Source organism: Callithrix jacchus, chromosome 10, assembly GCF_049354715.1.
Source record: "Callithrix jacchus isolate 240 chromosome 10, calJac240_pri, whole genome shotgun sequence".
NCBI lineage: Eukaryota > Metazoa > Chordata > Mammalia > Primates > Cebidae > Callithrix > Callithrix jacchus.
Window position 1 is genome coordinate 95,808,136 of NC_133511.1, and position 25,851 is coordinate 95,833,986.

Genomic DNA, 25,851 nt, shown 5'->3' on the forward strand with positions numbered 1-25,851 from the left:
TTAACAGTTCTTAAGGTAAGGGAATTTATGTTTAATCCTCAGAAATTTAAATTTACCCAAATACTCTACCTACCAAAGATGCCTGTTTATCCATACTGAGCTACTTCCTGTGCACAATGTGAGCACATTCATAAAGAAATCCATTTCCTACAGTGGGACTTTTCTGCGACCGTGGGATATCTGGTTTGAAATACACAACATCACTATAACAACAACAATTTTATAATAAGAAAACCCACAAACATCCAAGCCTAGAAAATAAAACCTAAACTACGGCTTTTGAAATACTGAGTCTCTTGAGGTTTTTCTGCAACTGCAAATGTTCAAGACTTCACAAGATGAAAGCCATGGTAGTGCCTTGAGGTCACATGTAAGGGGAGGCCTTGACAAGATCATAAAATATTCAGTATAGCAGTTTTCAAATCCACAAAGGTTCACGTGGAAGTCATGCTCTCTCTCTCTCTCTCTCTCTTTATCTCTCTCTCTCTCTTTCTCTTTCTCTGTCTCTCTGGTATGATATTATTCCAAGGAGCAGAACGAGTTAACAGTTACCTGAAATCAGAACTGACGTCCTCCTCTCCCTCCTCTTGGCCCAAACCTGCCATACGCGTGGTTAAGTTGGGTAACATATACCAGTATCAAACATTTCTTTCTCTTTGGACATCCTGAACTGAACACATATATTTTGGTTAATTAGCTTTGCCCAAAGGTGGCAACTGTTTTCAGAAAGCCAAACAGACACTCTTTTATTTCCAGAAATGAAAGGAAATGGCTTGAACTATCTGGAGGCTAATAGCAGCAAGGAGGCTTTATTGGAGAGTCAGCCTGGTGTCTGCTTCACTTGTAGACCACATGGCCACTGTGGGAACGAGAAAGCACTGGGAGCTTGGCTGTTACAAAGGCACACGGGGCATTTTGTACTTGGCACATATAAGATCAGATGCACCCTAAAATGAAGCAGCAATGGACAGATGGAAGTTTCACACCTTGCTTATAGCATTTCTGTTTAAAGCCAGAGGACCCTATATCCTTTATGATTACTAGCTTTTCTGCATTATGCCGTATTTTTTGCTTTTTTCTTTCTGTCTTCTTTTGTTACATTTCTGCTTTCCTTGGCAACAATATAAGGCAGAGTCCAACTTCCCCCCCTCACCCCCAAAATGAAGAAAACCCTTTACTGACAAGAATCAGCCTGAGCATAGCAGCTCATGCCTGTAATCCCAGTACTTTGGAAGGTTGACACAGGAGGTTGACTTAAGGCCAGGAGTTTCTAAACCAGCCTGGGCAACAGAGTGAGATTCCTGTCTCTACACGTTTTTGTTTTTTTAAATTAGCCAGGTGTGGTGGTGCACCTGTAGTCCCAGCTACTCTGGAGGCTGAGAAAGGAGGACTGCTTGTTCCAAGGAGTTTCAGGCTGTAATGAGCTATGATAGTGCCATTGTACTCCAGCCTGGGCAACAGAGCAAGACCTTGTCTCTAAAAAATAAAGACATTAAAGAAAGAAATATTTTTAAAAATTTAATGTTAAATTAAAAAAAAGAATCAGATGAATACTGGTTTTATATTGTTGAGAGTAGGGCATGGTGGGAATTATGTCTGCTAAAAAGTAGCTTGCAGATTGCTGATGGGCATGTAAAATGGGGCAGTCACTGTGTACAATGGTATGACAGTCCCTAAAAATACTAAATACAGAATGACGATGTAATCCAGCAACTCCACTTCTAAGTGTATACCCAAAGGAAGTGAAAGCAGGAATCTGAACAGGTATTTGTACAACCACAATCATGGCAACATTATTTACAATAGTCAATAGGTGGAAGCAACCCATGTGTCCATTGACAAAGGGATAAACAAAATGTGGTATATAAATACAGGAGAATGTTATTCAGCATCAAAAACGAAGGAAATTCTGACATATGGATGAATCTTGAAGGCATTATGCTAAGTGAAATAAGACAGATACAAAAGAGCAAAGATTGAATGAGACACTTAAAGTAGTCAAATTTATATAGAGAGAAGGTAGAATGGTGATTGCAAGGGGCTCAGGTGAAGCAGGAATGGGAGTTATTGTTTAACCAGTACTGGGTTTCAATTTGAAATAATGAAAAAAGCTCTGGAAACAGACGGTGGTGATGGCTGCACAACAATGTGAATGTACTTGATACCACTGAACTGTATACTTTAAAAAATAGTTAAAAATGGCGTAGTGGCTCATACCTGTAATCCCAGCACTTAGGAAGGCTGAGATGGGTAGATTACCTGAGCTCAGGAGTTCGAGACCAGCCTGACCAACACGGAGAAACCCCATCTCTACTAAAAATACAAAATTAGCCAGCTGTCGTGGAGCCTATAGTCCCAGCTACTCAGGAGGCTGAGGCAGGAGAATCTCTTGAACCCGGGAGGTGGAGGTTGCAGTGAGCCGAGATCACGCCATTGCACTCCAGCCTGGGCAAGAAGAGTGAAACTCTGTCTCAAAAAAAAAAGTTAAAAATGGTAAGTTTTATGTGATGTATATTTTACTAATAAAAATATGAAAAGAATCTGTTAGGAAAATGGTGACGCTGCAGCAGAGATGCCACAGAACAGGCCTCGGTGAGTGCTACATTTGTGCCACAGCGAAGTTGAGAGCCAGCAAGTCTGTACTTGCTGGAGTGGAAAGCACTCTGTAGTTGCTGTGACTCAAATTACAACGTCTGCACTAGGAGAAGGAGTCCCAAAGACTGCCAGGCCTGTTGCAGGATAAAAAGATGGAGACTTGCCTGACCTTACAGTCACACTGAGGCAGGCATATGATGAAAAAAAGACCTTGAAAAAATAGAGATGTTCCCTAGAAATTGACTACGGGGGTTATATCTTCTTGATGAAGAGTAAATATTCTTCTGACCCTCATATATTTAAGCAAAAATCATCCTGACAATTTCATCCCTAGAATTTTTTGCCTAATCTTATTTCAGATTCTGAAGGGAAGCAGCATTTATTTCCTATCACAAATGGAAACTTTGCTACTTTCCAGGAGATTATCCTGTGTCAACATTCAAGCAGAGATGCTAGGCACTCATTGTCTTGCATAAATTCATTTGATCAACTTACCAATCGTACGTGAGCAAGCTTTTATGGCTTCTTCAAGGGCTGTTAGACTCAGAGGTCTCAGGTATAGGTGCTGGAGGGAGACTAAGGGAAATACTGTAGCTATCAATACAATAATCTGCACTAAAAAACTTGGAAAGCTTTGCCCTAGTTTTGGGCACATTTCTGAGAAAGTAAAACTGAAAGCTCACATTGAACACCTGTTCTTCATTACCTCCTCCTTTCCAGGGTAAAGATGTCCCCATTACTAGGGAGTAATCAAAGATAGAAGCATTCCCTTAACCTAACAATACACTGAAAACAGCAAAAAGCAAACAAAATGGAAACCCTATAAGCACTAAGCCCCAGGATGAACTCATTTGTGTGATTCTATGACACAGCCGGAAAGAGAGCAAAAATCACCCATAACATACACTCAGCTTAGGTGGGAAGGAATAACGACTTCAATATATGCTCTGCCTTAAAAAAAAAAAATCACTGCATATTTGTAAAATAATATGAAGATACCAAGAGTCTTTTAAAAGTATGTTCAAAAATACTCTTAAAAAGGAAAGGGACAATTAGTCTCTTTTAAATTTTTAAGTATTATTTTAAACAATGACTTCCTTTATTTAGGGGGGAAAAATGCTGTTTCTATTTCTGGGCAGCAATCTATTTTCCTGGACTGGATTGCCAAGAGAAGTTTACTAATGTCCATGTACTTGCAAACAAGAAGTCTACTAATGTTCCATTCCCATTCCCCTCTAACGTCCACATAATTGATTAAATAAAAAGCCACTGTAGTATTTTTAATTGATGGAAAATGAAGTAAGTAGATGTATTTATTACCCACATGGCAAAAAGTATAAAAAAGGGCACGGTCCCTATCATCTGGTATTTATTTGATGAATGGAAAGTTTAATAAGATATTTGAAAAAGCACATATGAAGAGATTTTAAATCTGGAAAGAAAAGGGTCATACAGAAGGGGACCAGTTGGGGAAAACAGCGTTAACTGTAGGAGGGAGAAAAGCTGACTTTCCTAAAGAACCTGTGTTTTTCAAAAAAGGAAACATAACAGTCAGCAATAGTTCAGCAACTTTGGAATTAAATCTACACATTTTTATTCAAATGGGAAAGTTACAACAGGGGTACAATAGGTTAGAAATCTCTGCCACCTTTTCTTTGTGCAGATTTATTTCACTAGAAAGTTTTCTCTGCCATCCACTCAGGGCAGTTCTGAAATATCAGTTACAATGTAATACTGATAACGACTGAAGAAAATGAACACCAACTGATTGGAATTGTGTAAAGGAAGTGAGCTTCAAAGACACCTCGTTTATCTCCTACCCCCAATAAACACCTCGTAGTGGACATTTGTTAGTTGATTTCTCATACTCATTCCTCCATTTCCTCGCCACAACTTCCATTTGGGGATCCACAGTGAAGCGGCTGCACGTCAGGCCCAGCAAGGTGGCGCTTCTGACCCAGGCTAAGGCCATTTGTGCATTCCACCTTTTTAGCCCTGGAGGTTGGTGCAGGCCTAAGCATAGGAGCCAAATCAGCCAGCAGGCAAAGTCTCTGGATTTTGCTGACTCTTTCCTGCTGGCTTAGTTTCGCAAAGTCGCCAGCAGACATTTTGAAAGCCTGAAGAGACAGCGAGCCTGAGGATGGAGCCAACCTGTGAGAAACGGAGCTCAGAAGAGGAAAGGCAGAAACATCCAGTACCTGGTAAGGCCACGTTAAAACCTCTAAAGCCATAGCTACCTTTGAAGTTTCAAAATATGTGAGGCAATAGATTCCATTTGTACAAGGTAGTTTGGGTTGAGTTTTCTTAACATAAAATTGCTTGGATCATAAAAATCCTAACTTACATGGGATTATGTCCAAACTGTTCCTCTCGCTCTGTGTGTTTATATATATATAAACAAAGTAACACATAATTAATTTGAACCCTAAAATAGTGAATTTTAGAAAATATAGGTCAGGGAAGAATCTGGTTGAAATTTACCTATGCAGTACCTAAAAAACAAAATTCAAAGAGTATGTTTAGACTATTTGACTAAAAACTGGTATATAGTAAGTGTTCAATAAAAATTTGATTCGTTATATTGACATATATCTATGATACCTGAATAACGATGTAAACATTGTCCCAACAAGTAAGTGATATAATAATTACATTGGCCTGTTTGAGTTGATCTTTTATCAGAGACAGAGGTTATCAGACTTGGATCTCATGGACTAGTAAAATTTCAAGGAATGTTTAGGTACTAATAAGTTGTCAATTTTTATTCTACCATGAAAGGATACTAACACACACACACACAAACACCACTTGACTATCATCTATATTTCAATTAAAACAATTTTAAGCCTAAAAAGTAGGATGGACATAATTTCATAATAAGGGATCATCCTTCCCAAGAAAGAGAAATTGTTAACACTGCATTGAAAACACAACATACTTACACAAATCATCCTTTCTTTCTCACTTTGCCATGGTGATATCAAAAAGTTTACCTTTAGTTTCTCGTTGTACTTGATTTTAATAAATCACTTTGAAACTCAGGCTTTTCACTATTTTAAACTGGCTATTTTCCAATCATCTAGATAAACTGTTGGCATTTCATGTAGCTGCTCTGTGCCATTGGGCAGAAACCTGCTAAGTTATTTTGCTTATTGGAACAATCTCTGATCAACTTCAGAGACAAACCTGGGAATATTCAAAGCTATGACTTATCTCTAATCAATTCACTTTTATGATTTATAGTTTTATACAATTATAATTTCATAGTTTGTGTTTGGTTCTTATTGTGATAATGCAGGGATTTAGAGGAGTAACTAACTCCTCTTCAAGGATCTTATCAAGTTGGAGAGGCAATACCAACACCAGTGAGACACTGTGGATATCCATCACAGGCTCTACTGTTCAATCCAACCCAGTTAAGAGAAAGGCTTTGGTAGTAAGCAAACAGTTCTATTTCTACTACTCACTAGCTGTATAACTGTAGGCATGTGATCTCTAGGTCTTAGCACTGCAGTCTGAAAATTAGTTAGTATACCTTCTTCACAAGGTACATTGTGAAGATGAACTGTACAGCAGTATCTGGCATATGGTAAGTTCTCAAACAGGAGAAGTGATGCTGAGCATATTAAAATGATCTCAAATGGTTCAGGTTGGAACTGCATTTGGAGTTCATATAGATACAGTAAGCTGGTGGAGCTGTAATATGAAATAATTGAAATAGCAATGGGAACTGCCGCACACTGTAGAGTAAATGTTCCACAAGAAGACCTTTAAATTTGTTTGTTTTTTTGTGCAGTTTTTTTCTTTGAAGATATGGTCTCACTCTGTCTCCCAGGCTGGAAATGCTGTGGCACGATCTCAGCTCACTGCAACCTCTGCCTCCCTGGCTCAAGCAACCTGCCTTAAACTCCTGAATACCTAGGATTACAGGCCTGTAGCATTACAGCTGGCTACATTTGTTTTTGTTTTTGGTAGAGATGGGGTTTCACTGTGTTGCATAGACTGGTCTCGAACTCCTGGGCTCTGGCAATTCACACACCTGGACCTCCCAAAGTGCTGGGACTACAGGTGTGAGCTACCATGCCCAGCCCAGCCCTTTCTTCTTTGTTTAAACAAAGTAGTGCACATGGAAAACAACATATATAGATTCCAAATGTGGCCCTAATATGTGACCTTTGGCAGATAGAATCTGAAGCAGCAGCAAAACCGACCCTTGAACAACACAGGTTTGAACTGTGTGGGTCCACATTTACACGGATATTTTTCAACCACATGCAGACTGAGAATACATTTGTGGGACATGAAACTCATGTATATGGAGGGCCAACTTTTTGTATATATGTGCTAGTTTGAGTATATGTGGGGGTCCTGCCGCCAATCTCCCACATGTACTGAGGGATGACAGTATAGAGTTTCAGTGTCTTTGAAAGCACCCAAGCTTGTATTAATTATTAGGCTTTCCCCAGAGCAGCCTGTCATTAACACATCATCCTATTTTACTCCTGGGCACAGCACTTCTCAGTGTCTGATATTCTTTGACTTTTCAGTCTGCCTGTTCCTTGCTAGAATATAATTCCATGAGTGCACATGCTTTGCTCTTAAGTCGCCTGCAAAAGAAGAATAGATCTATAACTATGGAGTGACAAAAATGAAAGGTATTGTTATTTGTTCCTGAGGATTTCTACACAGAATCTAAACTTCTGAGCTATAAATTTGTCTCTGAAACTTAATAGACCTATCTTCCCCTTTGAATCAGGATTCAGCTAGGAGAGCAAGGTATGATAGAGTCAGATAATTCAATCTAGGAATTGATATTAACATGGAGCATTAGTTTCAAAGGTGTTAGAAGAGGAGTGTGGATGTAACAACTGAAGGATGCCGCTCCCTGCCATGGGGCTGGAGTGATGAAGGGAAGAGGTGCTGCTGCTGGAGACCAGCAGCACCCCAACCCCACCCCAGCTGGAAAGGGCTCTCCAGGGATGGCTGGACCCTAGATGGCAGAGGTCAGTCTTCCCTGTGATGCAGAGGGGAGCAGGGCAATGGAGAATGGGGCTGAATGTAAACAGCAAAGGATCAGGGTAGCCTCTGAGTTTGAAAACATCAATACTGAAGGAGCAGTGATGCAAATGAACATAAGGTTAGACTGGAAACAGGGCTGATCCTCTGTTATCTTCTTCCAGTTGGAATGCTTTTGCAAATTCAACTGAAACAGCACTTTCTGGCCCCAAATACTTAATGCATTTTAATTATTAAGGCCTACACAACCATGACATTCAGATTCTATAATTCCATGCCAACTCTGATAACAATAGGGAACCATGCTGAATTTATATACCTATTTGAACACACTTCTGAGCCCCTGAATTGAATGCATGTGTGTGTGTATGCATGTATCATATTATAACATACCCTTTATGCATATACAAAAATTTCAAATTTTTTCTTCACACAACAGAATTGTTGATACGGGTATTAATCTGTGTTTGATTTTCTCTTCCTTATATCAAGACCTCATGCTCCTTTGCCTCAGGGGTGTTTGTAGATGATGGTTTAAACAGAAGTTGCAAAAACAGCCCACCCCCAACCTTCCTGGTTTTTCTGTCACTGAGGGCACAAGGCCTGATCAACACATATGGGAGGAAAGCCAGGTGAGTGCCTTTGGGGACAGGGGTGAGAGTGAAGGGCTTCCAGACACAGTTAAGATTAATCAGGAGGGGGACTCCCCTAAAGTGAAAAGGAAAGGATTGTCTGGAGTAGTGAGGACTCAGCTGGACTTCTTGGCAAGGGGGCAGGCTGAGCAGGGGAGTGAGAAACCCTCAGCAGGAGCAGCTGTGTGATGTTTCAAATCATGCCATCACTCCCAGCTTGGGAAGGGATCCCCAAACCCAAGTAAGTGAAAACAGAGAAATTGCCTGATTTCAAGGGCCCACGTGATGCTAACAAAAGACCCACAGCAGTGGCCAGTGTGGACCACAGTCCAGAGGGCCCCCACCAAATGACCTGGATCTGCCCCAGGCCCTGGGCTGGGATCCAAGGTCGACTGAGCCCCCATTACAAGTGTGATCTAATTCTTTCCCACGCCGAGGGACAAGGGCTCAAATTTAGATTTACTTCCACTCTAAAAACAAACAAACAAATACATTGATGTGAAATTTCTTGCATCTGCATATCATAGTAGAATAACATTCACACCTGCTACACATGTTTAAATGTTTAAAAACTCGAGTTGCTGGTGCAGAGTTATTGCTCACGCCTTCATCAAGAGATGCAGCTGTGAAAATTGTTGGGGGTAGGAAGAGATTGGTTTTCTTCAGAATCCTTAGCTCTGAGATGGCCCTGCTATGGCAGAACCAAGGCAAGACAACTGTAGACTCCTGGAGATCACTTGGAAAAGACCAACAACCACATTCTACAGCTCTCCCCAGAGGCCCCTGATGCAAGTAAAAGATGCCATGTATTATGACAGTGTATCCCGGGCTTCAGTCCTCCTGTATTAGAGTCATGATTTGTTAGCTACATCTGTATACCACCTGTACTAATATTTACTAAGTATTTCTCTACATATGGAATCACTTTTATTACTTAAATAAATTTACCCTTATCCTAAACAAGAATATCCATGAAATCACAAGTGTGGCATACTACACACACACACACACACACACACACACACACAAACACTCTCTCTCTCTCTTAAATATGCATGCAACAAATACATAATCACTAAAGAACAAATGTGCACCTGTGCACTGCCTAAGACTGTGTCACACTTTACCATGTGGCATAGCCTACCACTGCATGTACTGCTGTGGATATTCTAACCTCATTTTCTCTTCCCGTCAATCTCAGTTTACAAATTTTGATAACTTTTTGATTGTGAATACTCTGAATATAAAATGGTACTAAGAGAGAGTTGAAAGAGAGGCAGAGGAGCAAAGGAGGGTAGGAGGAGGAGAAGAGGTAAAATAATTAGGAGAAAAGCAGAAAGAAGAAAGGAGAGAGAAAGAAAGAAAAGATCCCCAGGCAAGATATACAAATAAAAATATCAATCACACAGAACCTCCCCATTGTGTCTGTATGTGTGTGTGTGCAACACAATCACACCAGGAAGTCTGTTCACCAAAACCGTGGCTACCTCATGAAGGGGCGGTATTATCTTAAACGATTACACAATACTGGTCCCAAGCATAAATCTGAAAATAGGGAGTGTTTATACTCTGATCCTCCAGATTCTTCCCTTATAGTTCACTCCACCACTGGATCTTTGCCTTTCACACCGTGCAGTCTTAACAGCAAGCTGCACAGCCAGCCCTCCCTACACCTTCCCCACTTACCTTCCTTATCAGCTCAGGAAGAAATTTCTGCAAAACTCTTCCCTTGGTCACTGATATCTCTGGGAACCAAATACATTAAGATATTTTTGATCCTTACTCATGCTATTTTGAATGTCTGGAGCACAGGAAGGAACCGATAAAAATAGAATTACAATGCCCTTACCGCCAAAGTAGCAAAGGAGCTGATTAAGATTGATGTCTGAATAAATATACAATAGCAGGCCCTACATTTAACAGCCTTTGATGGAAGCGGAAAAGAAGTGTAGTTTTCACTGACTTTATGTGTGTGCACGTCTGTTTCCTTACTATCTACTTTTTTCTTAAAACATAGCCTATCTTGTTCCTAATATTAAAAGTAGTATTAATAGTAATGACAACAATAATACAAAATAATGGCTAATATTCATTGAGCACTTACTAGATGACAGACATGGTTCTAGCAAGTTTGCATATATTAACTCACCTAGTCCTCATAGCAGCAAACCTAATAAGGATGCATGCATACTGTTACTCCTTTTGACAGATGAAAAACTCAGAATCGGAGATGTAGCAGCAGCATAGTAGAAAGATCCAAGTTCAGTGCTACTTCTCCAATTAAGCATATTTTCTTATTAAGTGCATTACTATAACATTAATATCTCTTGAACCTAGCCTCCTCTTTTGTAGTCAGAGGTACCCAAGGAACAGGTTGAGGACTTAATAGAGAGGCATGTAAAGGCCTTCAGAGAGTGCCTCCCAAAGGAGTAGCCCTCAAATGCAATGTGTTATCATTATCATTATCATCCTCACCATCATTATCATGATCATGATCACTCCTTCCATATCCTCCATTGATTAACAGGCAAATTGTTTCCCTCTCTGCACCTAGTAAACAATTAAATTTCCCTAAAGGAGCATAGTCTGATTCTTAACATTCTTCAAGGAAAGAACTCAGGGCTCATTGTCACTGTGTCATGGCAGGTACCCAGAGAACTCCATGGAGAGTAGCTTCAGCCCAGCTAGAATCATGACCTTTGACCAGCAATATCTAATCGATTATTTGCTGCAACCTCAACTTGTGGGTGGTTATACTGGTGCTGGGTAACTGCAGTTTTTTAGCTGTCCATTTAAATCATTCTATCCACTTTGATTTTAGCATGTTCTTTTATGCAAATTTATTATTCATTTTCAATTTTAAGGTGTACATAACATGGTCCATCATGAAGTGGATAGCTGGATGGTCAGCTCCTGATTCTAATACAAGAGGTTTTGGAAAACTTTCTCCCTTCACTTATCCCCTACCCCACTGGCCCAGTACGGTCAAGCAAACAAGCCCCCAATATAAGCAGCAAGCACCACTTAAAAGTTGATTGAAGTATATATAAATTATAGTTAGATGAAAGGGAATTTTTAAAATGTGTCCAGAATAGGCAAATATATAGAGACAAAAAGTAGATGAGTAATCGTCTGGAGCCAGGGGGATTGAGGGCAGAGAAATGGCCATTAGTAGAATTAGAGGAATGATCTTTCATGATAATAAAGTTTCTTTTTTATGTGATGAAAATGTCTTAAAATTGACCATGGTGATGACTGCCTAACTCTGTGAACATAACAAGAACCACTAACTTATACACTTTAAATGGGTGGTTTGTATGATACATGAATTATATCTCAGCAAAACTTTTTATAAAAGTGGACTGCCAGCACCTTCATATCACTTACATGATTATCTTATCTAAATCACATATTATCTTATCTAAATCATCTGTGCCCTGAGCTACTTTTATCTGCATCCCCCAAATCTCCCATTCTTCCCAGCTGAGGGCCTGGTGGCTTCATTCTTCTTTAGACTCCTGTTGCTACATTCTTTAACCTAACCCTTAGTACCAAGTTCTGGTTTCAATGGCTCCTTCTTTCCTTGCTTCTTCCCCACCTTTTCTGCCTCTAGCCATCCTGCATAGACCAGTTTTTAACCTCTAAGACTCTCTCCATGAATATGCCTCCATGGATAATGGATGAAAGAAGCTTGCAGGATGTGTCACCTACGAAGGGTGCCCAGCTATCTATCCTGAGCAAATCATCAAACCTCTCTCACAAAAAGCTCCTTGGAAAAAGACTCCATTAGTGGTTCGTTATCAGATTACTAGAGAATCATTTAATATTAGCCAGCAAGTCAGAAATCTAATCTAAACTTCTCCCTTGCCCTCAGCCCATTAGTTCTAAATCTCTATCTTCTCTGCTTGTCTTGGGTCTTTCTTCCCTGTTCATCTCATGTGATGATGCTTCAAAGCAAGATCCTCAAAATCTTATTCTTGGACAATTATACCATTCCTGGTCTTATTTCCTTCCCATTCCCTTAATCTTAGTCCACACTGCTGCTAGAGTTCTTTCCAAAAGAATATAGCCAAAGAATTGTCCTACTTAAAACCTCTCCATGGTTCACCAAAACCACAGGATACAATACAAACTCCCTCACCTGGCACATGAGGCCTTTATGGCCTTCTCATCCTATCACATGCCCTGCATTCTTTTTTTGTTTGTTTGTTTGAGACAAAGTTTCGCTCTTGTTGCCGAGGCTGGAGTGCCATGGCACAATCTCAGCTCACCGCAACCTCTACCTCCTGGGTTCAAGCAATTCTCCTGCCTCAGCCTCCTGAATAGCTGGGACTACAGGCACGCACCACCATGCCCAGCTAATTTTTGTATTTTTAGTAGAGACAGGGTTTCACCATGTTGACCAGGATGGTCTCGATCTCTTGACCTCATGATCCACCCACCTCGGCCTCCCAAAGCACTGGGATTATAGGCTTGAGCCACCACGCCCGGCCATGTCTTGCATTCTTATTTGCTTCTACTCATTGGGCATGCTGCTCTTTCTGCCTTAAATGTCCTCTTTCAGATTCTTGTCAGTCTTCCTGAAGCTTGTCCTTACCCAAGCTGAATTGGGTGCTCATCATGTCTGTCTCCCAAGTCATCTTACAAAATTGTTGTAGCACTTGTGACAATCTGTTAAATGATCTACTTCTCTCTTTTACTAAGAGACCTATGAGGTTTTCTAGGATCAGTATTTTATTTTGTTCATTCCCATATTCCCAGCACCTAACACCGTGCCTACACTACAGTGAGCAGGCTTTCAATAAAGTTAACAACCAAATGAAACTCAAGACATAGGAATAAGTTCCTACCACTGATGCAGGGCTTCCAAAGGGTACACATCTACTAATTCACTATCTTTTTCCTTTGGGTGCATATTTTCCCTGATTTGCTATCTTTTTCTTTTGGAGCCAGGATTTCTGAAAAACAACTAATCAATTTAAAGCCCAGACTCAGAATAATCTCTATAAACCACATGCAACCAAATGACAAAAAACATTTTTCAAGGTTGATAAAGTCAAATCATGATTCTTGTCAATCCCAGCTACAGTGTACGCCATTTGTGCACAACATTTGGGTACGTCTACAGAACGTGTCTCTCAAATTAATCGTAAAGCTGGGTGCAGTGGCTCATGCCTGCAATCCCAACATTTTGGGGGGCCAAGGCAGGAGGATATTTTGAGGCTAGCAATTTGAGACAAGCCTGGGCAATATATGACCCCATCTCAACAAAAAAACTAAAAACCTAGCCAGGGGTTGTGGCACATGCCTGTGGTCCAAACTACTTGGGAGTCTGAGGTGGGAGGATTGCTTGAACCCAGAGGGTCGAGGCTGCAGTGAGCCACGGTGGTGCCATAGCACTCCAGCCTAGGTGTGACAGAACGAGAGCCTGTATCAAAAGATAATAATCATCATGAAAATCAATGGAGAAGAGGACCGTAGTTGCAGTTTAGGTTACTGTGGCTCAACACGGATTTTAAACCTGATGTTCACAGGGAGGCTTCATACTTTTGCTCCAAGTACCTTCACAACCTAAGTGCCCATCAACAAATAAATGGATAAACAAAATGTGGTGCATATATACAATGGCATATTATTCAGCCTTAAAAAGGAAGAAAATTCTAACACATGCTACAACATGGATGAACTCTGAAGGCATCATGCTAAGTGAAATAAGCTGGTCACCAAAGGACAAATGTTGCATAATTCCACTTATGTGAGTTACCTAGAGGAGTCAAATTTATTGAGACACAAAATAGAATGGTGCTTACGGGGGGCTGGGAAAGAAGGAAATGGGAGCTAGAGAACTAAGTTTTAGTTGGAGAAGTTGGAAAGGTTCTGGAGAGAGTGGTGACAGTTGCACAACAATGTGCATGTACTTAATGCCACTTAAAATGGTTAAAATTGTAAATTCTATAATATACACATTTTACCACAATAAAAATGTTGAATAGAATTAAACATATCAAAATACATTTACATATGATGGATAAACATCCTCTAAGACATTTTTATTTTAGTTAAAATAGTTGTATATACTCCTTTTTGTTGCAAAACAGATTTCTTACTACGTGAGTTGTGGTTAAAAAAAGTTTAAAAGCCACTGTTCCAGAAGATTCTCTTTAGCAGCTCTACGGTATTCTATCGTATGGATACAATGCAACTGTAAGCTATTTCCTTGGTTTTGGGTATATTTTGGCCGATTGTCTGTGGTGAACACTCTAAATACAAGTCTTGGTATGTATCTCTATTTTACCTCTCATTATGCATCTGTTTTTTCAGCTTGTTTCTGTAATCATTTCTGTACCTCACAATCAAACTCTCCATTAGTTTCAGTTTGTCTTTTTGTTTGGTTTGCATTACTAGGCACGAACATAACCTCCCTCTTGCCGAACGTCCTACATTGCTTCTGGAAATGCCTCTACCTACCTCAGGTATCCAGTCCATGATTTAAGGCTCTCAACAGAAAACTTCAATGGCAAGAGATATGAGCAAAGTATTTCCTTTGTTGCCACTGCCGCCGTGATGGGCAGACTCTAAGATGTTCCTAATGATCTCCCTTTCTGGTATTCATGCCCATATGTAATTGTTGCTCCCTTGGGTATGGATATGGGCTAAACCTAGTGACTTGCTTCTAAAATAATAATAATAAAAGGTTCAGCCAAAGTGATGGAGTATTACTTCTGAGATTAGGTTACCAGAGACCCTGCTTTCCATCTTCCTGCCTCTTCTGCTCCTTTGGATTCAAGCCAGTTACAATGTTGTGAGCTGCCACATAGAGAGGTCTATATGGCAAGGAATAGAGGAAGGGCATTGGCCAATGGTCAACAGAAAACTGAGAAACTGAGGTCCTCAGTCCAACAACCTGCGAGTGATTGACTCCTATCAATAACCACCTGAGTAATGTTGGAAGTGGATTCCACCCAAGCCAAGCCTTGAAATAAGACCACTATTCTGCATGACATCTTCATTACCATCTTGTGAGAAAGACTGAGCTAGAGGACTCAGCTAAGCTGTGCCTTGGTTCCTGACCCATAGAAACTGTAAGATAATAAATTTTTGTTATTTAAGGAGCTGCATTTTATGATGATTTTTTAACATAGCTATACCTAACCAGTATAGCTACTGGTTAAAAACTGTCAGATTGCTGGGCTTAATGTAAGTTTAAGAAGACATTTACCATTCCAGAATTTTCAATTCATTATCACCACCACCACCATTAAGAGTATTCTAGCTTCCTGTGCCAGAAACAAAGACACTGGGATAAACAAATGGCTGTGGTCCTTGGAAAGGGATGTTCCAAGACAAAAAGGACCAGGAACTTAAAAATTTTACCACTAGCAATGTTCCTCTTAATGACATTACTCATCTCCTGTGTTTATCTTTGAGAGAGGAGGTAACTGTTATTGTTGCCTATGGAGCATTCAATCTACCTTATTCTGGTAACAGCACACAACTTTTCCTCTGAAAATGAACTCTTATTCCACTGTTTATTTGTGTAGTACAGGTGGGATCCATTATTACCCTGCCTAGCTTGGGAAGGAGCACATGACTGTACGTCACCAATCAGTGCATTCCATCCTCCTCCTCATACTGATTGGTCCAAACAAAGACATGCAAATCAAGCTGAAACAATGAGAATCTCCTGACTAAATGTAAATCAAGCTGAAACTGCAAGCAGCCACCACAAGAGGAGTCTGTCTACAGATGAAGCCAACACTTAAAGATCCAGCCAATAATAAGAAATAAAAAATGCTTTCCAATAGTAAGTTTGATATGTGGATCAAGCCATGCTTGGTGTCGGTTATCCCTGAGAACTTCTAAATTATGTGAGCCAGTAATTTCTTTTTTTTTTTTTTTTGTCATTTTGAGTTGCTGTCCTGTTACTTGCAGCTAAAAAAGTTTTAACTAATATGCCCCTCCTGCTTTGCTGCTCCAAGATTTCAAGCAAATTGAAGTTTTCCCTTATTACTGACAGCAATAATAGCCTTGAATGTAAGTTATGGTGAACTTGGTTCTAGAAAGGTTATTCTTTGATATCTAAGATGGATAGATATGAAATCTAGAATTTCTGTTGTTTTATTTAAGAAGACTTGGATTTCTTTTCATCTTTTTCCTCTCCGATGACAAAAGTGACTGACATAAATTTATCTATCTCCCTTTCTTCATTCTTCAAATATTTGATAAATCATATTAAATAAATGTTTAATGAAATAAGCAAGCCCCCAAAGTTGACAGCTAGCCGAATATCCTCAAAAAAATTGTATTGGGATAAAATTTATGTACAATAAGCTGTATCTATTCAAATTGTACAATTTTATAAAATTTTTCAGATATATACATACTATAATGAAGACACATGGCCATAATTAAGATATCAATCATTTTTATCACCCCTAGAATATTCCTCATACCCTTTGCAGTCTGTGTCCTTCCCTCTGTCCCCAGTATAAGCAACCACTGATCCTTTTGTCATTTTAGTTTGTGTTCTCTAAAATAGTATACAAATGGAATCACAGTAAATGTATTCTTTTGTATTGGCATCTTTCATTCAATATAATGATCTTCAAACTCATTCATGTTATCCCTTGTTTTATTATAATTCATTTCTTTTATTTGGCTAGTAGTGTTCCGATGTACAGGTTGTTTCCTGGCCTTGGTTATTGTGAATAAAGCTACTAAGAATATTTGTGTACAAGTCTTTATGTGAACATATATTTTTATTTGTGTTGAGTAAATATCTAGGAGCAGTATGGCTAGGCTGTATGGTAGATGTGGGTTAACTTTTTCAGAAACTGTCATCTATCTAACTGGTCGCATAGTTTTCCACTTTTATCCTGTTAATAGGGTGAATTAGATAGATTTTTTATTTTCACTTTATACCCATCTTGTATTCCCGGTATAAACCCAAATTGATCCTAATCCATTAACCTTTTTATATATTGTTGGATTTTATTTCCCAATCTTCTGGAAAGTATTTTAGTTTCTGCTCATGAGTCATGTTATTCTGTAAGTTTTTTGGTAATATATTTTTGTTAGATTTTGGTATTAATGCAATGCTGGCCATAAAATATGTTGGGAAGCAACTCATCTTTAAATTTCTGAAAGATTTTGTGTAAGATTTCATTATTCCTTCTTTGAATGTTTAAATGTTGGTATCTTTGGTGGGCAGTAGCTCAGATCTTGGTTCAGACGCTTTCAATCTGCCCCTACATGCATGGCTCAGGGGCCAGAGACTTTGTAGAATTTACACAAATAATTTGGTGTTTCTCTTATTTGCTTCTCTCTTTTTTTCCCCTAGGATCCCCCCTCACTCGGATGGCTCTGGCTACTCTAAGCTTTTTCAAATGGTTTCTACTGCTAAAAAGAGTACAGGCTCTCTGTGAGAACTTTAGCCGTATCATGACACCATTATATTCAACTGTGGCTACCCTCCAGGTAAACCCACAGAAATGAAAAACTGTATTGGAGTTGCTTCCTCTAAGTTTCAGCTCCCTTCCAAAAACCTATTTGCTTCTGTGCACTCTCCAGAGCCTTTGGGTAGTTATTTTATTTGTTATTTATAGTTATTTGTGGGAGGTTTAGTCTGTTAGGAGCTTATTACTCCATAACTAAAAGAGAAACCCACAGTATCTTTTGTATGAAGTTCAAAACCCATAGTTATGTATTGTTTAGATGTGTGTTCATTATAGGAAGCATCTAAATAAGCAAAGGCATGAAAAAGAAAACCAAAACTCAGATTAATATATACCTGGAGAAAGAAGATAGGAGATAAGAGACAGGAAAGCACATAGATAAACACAAATTATTGTCCATGTTCTAGTCCTCAAGCTCTTTGTGGGTTAATGGATGTTCACTACCTTAGTTGTAAACGGAAAGATAACATGATGATAATAAAGGTTAGGCATCGACCAATGATGGCAATGTGTCATAAATAAAGGATTTTGATTAATTTAGTTCTATCCATCTAAAAATAAATGTTCTCAGAATTCCTATCTTGTTCCTGGACTCCTGAAAAGGCTCTAAACCAACAAGATTCTGACATTGTAGTCACAGGGCCTATGAAATGGCTAAGGGTTTATGAGATTCATTTATAGGTAAAATTTATGGGCCATTCAAATTTAGGCATGTCTTAGACACATAGTTAATAACAACAAAACACCTTAAAAAATGTCATTTTGAATGGAAGAAGGAGGAGGAAAGCCATGCCTGTGTGTAATGTTGTGGGATTTGTTGTTGTTCACAATATGAGCAGGCTGTTTGACAGAAAAAAGTCCTTGATGGTTTAGAAGCAAGTAACGACAAGAAAAGAGATTGAATTTAAGAATATTGAAGCAGTCTCAAAGCAGGAGAAAATTTCAGCTTGCATGCTTGAAAACATATCCACATGTCAAGGGCCGTGGGATATTTTCCCAGAGGGGCCTGGACAAGAAGCCTCCCTGGTCTTATTATCCTAAACTAGGCTGAATGGAACACTAGGGAATATGCTGGAGGGAGGGAGATCACACTGGCCAAAAGGATGGAAAAAGTGATGCAATCAGAGAGCTCTTTCCCATCTCTAATTTTATGACTCCGTAAAAAAGAAAGAGAATTCAAACTACTTCAAAATAAGATCACCGGAGACCTGACGTAGATGACTGGATCTGTTGAAAAATAGGTTTATAAAGATGCATTTTTCTGGTTGATAAGTAATACAATGCCAAAAGATATCTCTACTTAGCTACTGCTTCATATCAAATATAGAGTAAAATTTTAAACTGAAGCAGAATAATTTATCTGCCAATTGAGAAGAGCAGGGGGAGAATCTACAAATAACAATGCTGAAAAGTAAGACTTCCCTCTCCAACAACCAAAAGCTGGACAAATCATGTCTGTTGTTTTTTCTCAGGATATTTAAAAGACTGTAAGCAGAAAGATCTTTTCCACCTGCTTGCTACAAGGTTTGATTTTGAAGAAAGTGTACTCCAAAAGACATAGCTCTAAAGAAAAGGATGCCATTCGATTTTCTTTCCATTTTAAAAAGTTGATGTCATTAATAATATATTGTATGTATTTTTCCCAAATCAAAGAGAGAAAAACTTTATTAGTAGCTGTCTGCTGCTTACACTGAAACAGCCTTAAAAACATATTTTAAAAGCTATGCCTTATAAAAGTGCCTTTTTTAGGGGAAAAAAAAAGAGACTGAAAAATTTGCTAATTGCTCTCAAATTCAGATCTCCAATCAACTGAACAGGATTTTAAGTAAATAGGGCCTCTTCGGGGGAAGGTAATCCTAATTACATGGCAAGCTAAAGGGACACCCAAGTTTATGTCAGTAGCAGATTCTGATAAGGTATGCACCAAAGGAATCATGTCTGGACTGTTTCAACTGCGAGGGTGTTGGTGTAACGTTGGTATTTAGCTGTGATCTAGAGATCAGCAAAGGTCAGGCTGGACAAAACAGCACCTAATGAAGCTTCTAGTGTTTGGGGTGAAAGAGCCACAAAGCCTTTCAAATTAGCAGCTGAATCCTGACACTCATTAGTGATTATATATGCAAGGGCTGCATCTTCGGCCCAACCAGTAAAACAGCCTAGATGCTCTGCATACACACAAAGGAAATAAAGTATGTACAAACATAAAGAACCAGAACCTTTTAAATGCCTTCCCCTTCCCATTCTGATGTTTTTCTTTTCTTTCTTTTTTTTTTTTTTTAATATGAATGACAGGACTGCAGTGTGCTTACTTTCAAATTTCGTGTTAAAATAATTACCATCACCATGACTAAAACGAGACTTTCAGTTTTTTATTTTAATCAAGGAAGGTCTAGTCAGAAATTGCTCTGCTAAGTTCTGTACAAGACATAATACACTCTTGTTAACTAACAAAGCCAATAAATCAAGCTGAAGCACTTATTAAACTATCTCACAGGACTAAATTTATCACTGATGACAAATTTAATTTGGAGTTCTGAGAGTTTGCTCCTTGCATATACTTCAACAGATTTTTTGGAGGGGGCAGCTATTTCACAAGTAATGAATGCTAAATTTACTTGAAATTTTTAGAGATATAAAAGACAACTTCCAATAAAAAACTGTGTTCTTCCTAGAGCATTGCTGTCACTAGAAAAAAAGTTACGCATTAAAATTCTTTTCTAGTGAGGCTATCCTTTGTACATTAGAGTTAGGAGAATTTTTAAAATGGTAATAATGAGCGTTTTACAAAGTAATTTATAACCATCACTCAGTTAGCCCACACTCTATCTCCACAGGTAGGTCAATTTTTGTCCCTTGATGATGAAGATAAGAAAATTGAGATGCAGAGTTTTCCCTACATAACAGGTAGAATAATTTTAATCTGTGGCAAGGTCATTTGACACGAGGCAGGGTGGAAAGAAAAAAGTAAGGAAATGCACAAAATTGTATTGGGTCTTCTTACAGTAGTTAATACTGTATCTAAAAAAATGATATTCCCACTTTAAGAATCAAAAGAATTACACTTCAAGTCCACATAAAATTTTCTTAATAGGCAACCTTTCCTTGACACCATGCTTCTAGACTATAATATGAATAATGCCTTATTTTCTGTTCCAGCCACTGCACTGTGCAGTTTATTATACACCACATCCAGGTTACACAAGTTATATTTTCTATAAACTTTTCCTCCTCCTAAAACGTCGCTCTACAATTCCACATTAGCATTTTCCTGTTGTCTTTTCAAACATTATTTTCTTTCTTGACAGTGCAATCAGCATATAAAAACCAAATTTCACCACCTGGTCCTGTTGAAGGCAATCGGAGCAGCCTGAACCACAGCCTGACAAGGAGAACACATTAAGCTCCTGAACAAAAGCATCCAAGTCGACCTGTTTTGCAGACTGATTAATAGAAACAAGCACCAAGGACTAATCACAAGTCGGGCCCTGTTTTGCAGATTAATAGAACAAAGACACATGAGAGGAGAGGAGCTTACAGCACTAGAATACAAATAAGCAAAGGTAGGCGCAAGGCTTTACTTGACTGAAGTCACGTCCTGTGAAGCCAAACCAAGGAACCCAAGTACTAGGGTGTCACACTCAGGGATGAATCAAAACGCAGCACCAAAATGGACTGGGTTTTATCATCAACTCAGACTGGATGAGCCATTTAGGTTCTACTTTCTTAGGAGATTCCAATTTTAAAAAGGAAACACATTTTTTTCAGCAGAATAAATGGGTGGCTCCGGTGCTTCTGGGGTTTCCTTGCATTTCAGGAAAACCACAGTACTTGTTGTTGAGGAGAGACCCTTCCACCTTCCCGTCTTCAAATGGAGTAATCTGTGAAATATGTGCATATGTGCCAACCCACACACACACCCGGATCATATATGTGATGACAGCATCAAGTTAGAAGGACAGGGTTAATTTCCAGTTACCCATAGACACACCTGTTATGGCTAGAGAGTATGGCCATTCTTCCTGACTGTAAAAATAAAATCTACCCACTGTAAGAATGTACAAAATCCCAGGAAACATATAATGAGAAAGAAAAAAAAAACATTCATAAGAGAAAATCGCTGTTATACTTGTGGTATATTATCTCTCATTTTCTGTTTTCTGCCTATATTTATATATAATTTTTATAATGCAATGATCCATCTGTACATTTTTGCTGAGGATATGGCTTTTAAAATGCTAACTGCTAAATATAAGGAGAAAAACATACCATTGCTCTCTGATGACTAATGCTAATTCTTCAAGGGACAAAACCATTCAAGGTGACTGTAAGAATGCTTTTACTGGAATTGTGAAATCTTCATCCATGTGAGTATGTGGTTAACTGAGAAAAGTTTGCACAGCTTGGGAAACATAATTTTTAAGAATCAAGATGTCTACTTTCTGCATGATTTCTATTTTTGATGATTTCCTACATTTAACTATTTTCCTTTCATTGTTTTTTTCTACTCTTATTTGTAGAAACTCAGACAAAAAGCTTTTTTGGTTTCGTTCAGATTATTTGGTGCAATTATTTTCAGAGTGAGACAAACAGAATGGATTTTCTCAGGCATATTTTATATTCTGCTTTATTAATAATCCACTAATTCTGTTTATCACAAGAACCAACAAAGGAAAAATGCATTCATAATTATGCATCGAGAGTTACAAAGTCTCAAAACTGACTTTAGGGCATTGTTAAGCCTGTGGTTTATAGGCTAGCCAAACTTCAACACTTCCTATGAAGTGTTTCTATTTCTCTCAGACTTTTCAGAACATAGTTCAAACTCTATTGAAGGCAATTCCTACAGCAAATAACCTTAAATACCAATAACCTCCTTAAAAACCAATACTGTCTGATTTTCCCTTCAATAGTAATCCTGAACAGCACATACAGTGTGAATGTAGGAAGGCACTCAATACCCTGAAAATTCGCTGGCCTTTCATGGGCCTGCCTCTGAAGCTATGCAAGCCGGCAACCACACAGAATTCGCCTCGGGTAAGAACTATTTAAAAGCATAAAGGTCAGACCTAGCATCATACACACACACTTGGGTTTTCCATTTTTTCTACTTATTCTGCTGCCCAACAGGTAAGTACATCTTTCAGAACTTTTCTTCTTAAGGGGAAGGGCTGAATGTGAATAAGAAAAGGAACTAGTCTTGGCTGTTTCTTTTGGAAAAAACAGGAAGCTTTACTGTTTAGTAACAGAAACAGTAGCATCAGCAGAGCCTAAAATCCTCATTCTCAAGTACTTCCTAATTATTATTTAAAAACTATATATAAATACAAAACCCACGAATAAAGCCATGAGTTTTTAAAACGAACTTGTCTTCCATATTTTTTTCCTCTTATATCATAACACCAAAGGAAGAGAAGTGGGACTGAGACTTCTGCCGACAGCCTATTCCAAGTAGATAGTTTTGCCATCAATAATTTTTGATTAGGCTTTAGTCTAGCATCTTTTATTTTATTCTTCAAAGATGAAAGCGTTTTCTATTGACAACTGATTCAAAACAATAAGAGGCCTCAATTATGGCTAGTGATTTAACGGTTGGACTTTTAAATCATAAGACAATAAAACTTTCTTCCCCTCTGCTAGTGTCTGTCTTTGACAATCCTCTTTCTAGAACGGTGGTGCTCCAAAGCTACTTCCCATGGCTCATGAAGCCTTGTGTAGGCATGAAAAGTCAGTATATCCTATTAGGTTCAGCTCTAAGATTGATATATCCCAGAAATTCAGTACATATGGTAGCTTGAAATGTAGAGAGAAAAACAATAATCACTGTTTACTAAACCAGGCAGACAACAGAGGCACTTAGTTTTATATGCAACCATTTTGCACATAATGTATAAAAAGGTGCATAACCGGTTTTAGGAAAGAATGAAAAAATCAGTAAGTTGACTCTACCCTTCTTTTTCTTTCCTTTACAAACATAACATTGGTTTTACTTAGGCTTCAGTGTTGATTTACTGTTGATTCATACAAAATTTTAGCACCATTTTTTATTTAATGTGATCCACCCTGTAAACCCACCACACCAAGACATTCGGCCTGAAAATATCTAAATTAATGACTAAATATCGTTGGCACCTTAGATGCTGTCTTGGGAAATTTTATTCTAGGGAGACTATTATTTAATCTAGGTCTTAACCTCCTCTACTATGCCCTTCTATATTAGGTACTTCTGTTCTCATTGCCTTTTTAATTTCTTTTCTTGCTACAAATTTTATACTTGGACATTATTACTCATAGTAACTGTATTTACACTTTAACCAAGCTGATCTTTTATAGTTGAGCAAAATAGTCTTCCCATATCCTCTCCTGAATTAATGCAGGTTTGCAGCTCACCTTTGCAGCTCTTTGCAGAACGCATATGCATTCTGCCTACCCAGAGACTTCAGCATTTGACCCTCACTTGGTGTTGGAGCAGCCCTCATGGACAGTCCACATTTGATTGACAGTCAACATCCAGGATTACCTTTATTCTTCCTGGGTGTAAACACACTGCCAACATTACTCATACACTGAAAATGATACTCCATGTAAGTGACCTTAAAAATGTCCGTATGTCTTTATTTAACAGATATCTATCCATTCTTCCATGCCTTTTGACCAAATGCAGCTGAATATGGGGTTCCTTTCCTAAGTGGCTTCCACTTATCCAGGACATAAGCAACCTGCCATGCAAAGAAACTGTACGATATTCACTTTAAAACATTTTCTCTCTTCCTTTATCCTCCTGCCTCCACCAACACACATACAGGGGTAAGAATTTTCCTAGACTAAGTTTCCTATTTATCAAATTTCTACCCTTTTTGCTTCTTCTTTTCTACCATGGTAATACCACCATAGAAACAAAACAAAACCAAAAAATAATAGCCATGGCAAACCTAACAAGTGTTATCTTTTAGGGAAAAAATAATATTAATTGAGCATTTGCTGAGTGCCAGGAACTTAATATACAGGATCTTATTTTAATCCCATGAAAAATATACAGAAGTTGTAAACAACACACAGGATTTGGGACTGATTTACAGTTCTTTGCAAAATACGTTTCTTGGGTGAATTATTTAACTTCTCTAACCTTTAATTTTCTCATCTCCCAAATGAGGGTAATATCATCTCCTTCACAGGGTTGCTTTGAATCTTAAAAACAGTCTTACATATGGAACTTGCATGTAAATGATGCTCAATAAATAGTAGTTATTAGTATTTATATACACATTTGAGAGATGAAACTGTGGTTCAGAGAGATTGTATAATGTGTAACAAGGTAAATAAATTCTAAATGATCAAAGTGAGACTCAAGCTTAACAGTCTATTTCTATGGCCACTGCCTTCCTCCCTCTGTGAGTAGAACAGAGTTGCAGATGCTTGAGCTATGCCTGATGTGGGGAGCACAGACCTTCCTGCTGGGGAGGCCCTGCCAGAAGTTTTGTAGCCTAAGGAATTGTTTGTTTAAGAGAAGAGAGAATTAGCAAGAATTTTTTTGGAGAATAGTTTCAACAAAGCCTTCACCATCAGAGGGGATGTCCCTAGGCACATCATGGGTCTACTAGCCTGACCGAGCCTCCCATGGGCTTATAGATGAATCCTTGAGAGGGTGGGTGACATCATGCCTTGACATCCCTCTCACAGAGCAGCCTAGAAGGCAGGGGGCTTCTCCTGTATGAAGCAGAGAACAGAACATGGCTTTGATTATTAAGACTCTATTATGAAACAACTTTGGCAGCATGCAGGCTCATCAGAAGGGGCAGAAGGAAGTCCTGCGGCTCTGCAGATGTGGTGCTGGCAAAAGAGGAGCACCCAGTGGAAGGAGCAACCTCGTCTCTCCAAAGATATGTGTGCTCCAAAACCCATCTCACCTTCATCAGAGATTAGGAGAAGCATTAAAGGATCCAGTGTGGTTACCTAGACTCACCTGTGAACACATCTGAGCCACAGAAAAGAAACGCATCACAGGAAGACAAAATCAGCTAAGACTGGAACCAAATAAATACAGGCTAAGACTGTCCATAGGATCCTAGTGGGCTCACTGACGAGACATGGAGAGGTTCACCCTACACGTACAGTTCAGAGTACAAAATAAGTCACCCATGTTTGTCAAGTAACCT

At 38.8% G+C, this 25,851-nt stretch overlaps 1 protein-coding gene and 1 long non-coding RNA gene across 15 annotated transcripts in view; one reads left to right on the forward strand and one right to left on the reverse strand.

The window, feature by feature from the left end:
* Positions 1-25,851, reverse strand: part of MPPED2 (metallophosphoesterase domain containing 2) — a 174,883-nt gene that overhangs the window by 48,962 nt on the left and 100,070 nt on the right. The gene's annotated exons all lie outside the window — the stretch shown is intronic.
* On the forward strand, positions 1,069-21,266 carry LOC144577997 (uncharacterized). Of its 9 annotated transcripts, XR_013522921.1 has the most exons (5): positions 1,069-4,796; positions 6,392-8,243; positions 14,649-14,716; positions 17,584-17,720; positions 21,004-21,266. It is a non-coding gene; the product is annotated as an uncharacterized LOC144577997 (long non-coding RNA). The 9 variants fall into 9 exon arrangements; XR_013522918.1 differs by having other exon boundaries at positions 6,392-16,047; XR_013522920.1 differs by lacking the exon at positions 14,649-14,716.